Source organism: Austrofundulus limnaeus, unplaced genomic scaffold, assembly GCF_001266775.1.
Source record: "Austrofundulus limnaeus strain Quisiro unplaced genomic scaffold, Austrofundulus_limnaeus-1.0 Scaffold11, whole genome shotgun sequence".
Taxonomy (NCBI): domain Eukaryota; kingdom Metazoa; phylum Chordata; class Actinopteri; order Cyprinodontiformes; family Rivulidae; genus Austrofundulus; species Austrofundulus limnaeus.
Genome location: NW_013952413.1, coordinates 2,838,578 through 2,841,417, shown reverse-complemented (window position 1 = coordinate 2,841,417; position 2,840 = coordinate 2,838,578).

Here is a 2,840-nt window from a genome sequence, read left to right as displayed (position 1 = left end):
GTCAGATAAAGCAGAACTGTGAGGCAAAGCTGTTGATTTACAAATCAATTTACATCCCAACCATCTGCTTTGATCATAAAGTGAGAGTAGTGACAGAAAAAAATAGACCACAAATACAAGATGAAACAAGCTCTCTGTGGAGTGGCTAAACTCTCATTTAGGAACAAACTGATGGACAGACAGAGACGTAAAGTATGAGTGCAGGTATGTGTGTGTGTTTGTATGTATGGAAGGGGATGTCCTGGAAATAAAAACGGTTCTTGTGGAAATCAGTAAAACGAGCAAACCGAACTGAATCATCTTTGAAAAGATGCAAACACAAAGTTCTTGTGTTATAGTGACATCTAGTGACATAAATGTTCAACTGCAACAAAATGAACAATATCTGCGTAGTTACGAAGAAAAACTGTTTACTTCGTCCCCTGTGGGTTACTGTAGTGAAAATCTTAACCACTTAACAGTCTTTGCTCCACCGGTGGGCAAAAACGGTGCGGTGCCGGGGGCTTTTATTTTGAAAACTAGGGCATCCGATGACTTCATCCAGTTCTTACCTTTAGTTTGACACCCTTACAACAAAATAAAAATGYCAAAAGGCTTTTAAGGATTTTCAGGSGCTACTGTTAAGGATTAATTTAATTTCATCAGTGTAGCATTCTGTATTTGGGGGTCCAAAGGTGCTAAAAAAGAAAAATATTGAAAACACTAATGCTGAGTCATCATAATACACATTCTGACATAAATTTAAAAAATGTTCCAATTTGCGCAAGTTGCTGAACTCAATACATGCTTGAGTTTCCATTCATCTCATCCTGACGTATAACAAGTCGGCACTCTTCCATCACCCCTAACGGTCCGGTCGACCAACTATTGGACTTGGCTCGCCGTTTGTAAAGACCCAAACAGACTTTGGGTCGTCTTTTTTGTTCGTCTACCAAAGTTCTGCTGCCGGGTGACGCGCGACTACCTCAGATGAGTTCTCCCAGTGCCACGCTGCACCCATGACACAGATAATCTGCCTCTCGTAGGCCCACGGTTGCGTAGGACAATGGTGGCGGCGGCGGCGGGTGACAACTTCTCTGGCCCCCCCACTGAAACAGAAACAACACGCTCCATCTCARCTGTAATCTTTGATCAGCTAAAACACTCTGTGATAAACACCGGCTCGGTCCCCCAGGGGCAATCGCTCTATAGCGCTGGCATCATGGGAGGTAATGTATGCACAGACGTGTTGAAATCGCCTCAGGTCCTCACACACACTGTGTACACACAGAGAGATGAATTGCTACGCCACAAAGAATAAATACATATCAGCTACAGTGAGCTGAGGCGCTTTGCACTTTCCTATTAATCCTCAGTATGGTGATTTATTGCAGTGTGCTCGTCAACAGCCATATAGCCCCCCTGGAACTGGGGCCAGCCAAGAGAAATAGTGGAGTTTAAGACTGAGGCCCCGGCAGCTGCTCGACACTCTATTTACGTGGTCCTCGCTGAGGGGCGAATATGCTGGATGCTTAAACAACAATATTTTTCGCAAAGTGGAGCGGGAGCCGGAGAATAATCTGTTCGTCATAATCCCAAGTTTTGAAATGATGTCTTCCCAGATGTCGCTGTGGAGATTTGCATTCGCCAAGGTGAAAGGCCTGGATGCTCGGCAATCAGTCGCGCACGGCAGAGCGAGCGCTGAAGGGTTCCTCTGCAAGTTATTTTTACACGGAGCGTGCGYGTATTCAGCTAAGGGTGTTAACTCATCTGATTAACACGACTTCCAGTGGAAATCACAGGCTGGAGAGGAACACAAGCAGCTGGTAAACAGCAACACCTAGTGGACATGTTGGTTCAGGACTCTTTAGATAGATTTATTTTTTTGTTAGCAAAATATCTCAAATCACTGAACAGATCTTAATGAAACTTTCACAAAGAAATCATTGCTTCATTATTGAGCAATATTCATGAGGCACACAATTTATCACAAGAGTTTTTTCAATAGGATTTGTTAATATGACAAGAAACACCTGGTTTCAATGTGTTAAAAGTTCAAAAGCCTAAGAAAACTTTTTTTTATACAGCAGTGTTATTGACCCCCACACGTGCAGTGGGGGTCATATTGGAAAAGTAAAATGTTAAGCTATATGAATTGTTTGAGTTGATGTTTTTATTTTTATTGTTTTGTAAATTATGTTTTGTTTGAACATATTCTGGGGTTAAAAGGGGCAGACATAAGATTTATTCTTCTTCTGCTACCTTTCATTTTAGTTTGATATTTTTGTGTAATTTCTTTGTTCTTTATTGTATATAGTTATTTTTTAATGAAATAAAATTATTTTGAATTTTTGAATTTTAATTTCATATTGTTTGTGTACACCGTTTGTTTTATTTTATTCAGTGATTTTTGGTCAACCGTAGCACAGAAACGACTGCACCAATCAATATGAAATTTGGCAGGACTGTAGATGAGTCCGACCTACACTGAGACAGCCCCAACGGTTTTATAGTAGACCCCGTATTTGAGGAGGGGGGCTCCATCTAAAAAGGGGGTGTCTGGAAACACAAAAATACTTATAACTCTACAATTATTCAACATAGAAACTTCATTTCTTTGTTTTGTTTAACTCTGATGAAGAGCTATCCATTGGACCCACCAATGAGCAACCCCACCCCACCCCCAGACACCCACCCAAAATAACTGTTCTGGTGAGCAGAGCTGTAAAGTAACCAAGTAGATTTTTGGGGTATCTGTACTTTACTTGAGTAATTATTTTTCTGCCTACTTTTTACTTCTACTTCTTACAGTTTCACACAATCATCTGTATTTTCTACTCCTTACATTTTTTTTAAAAAAA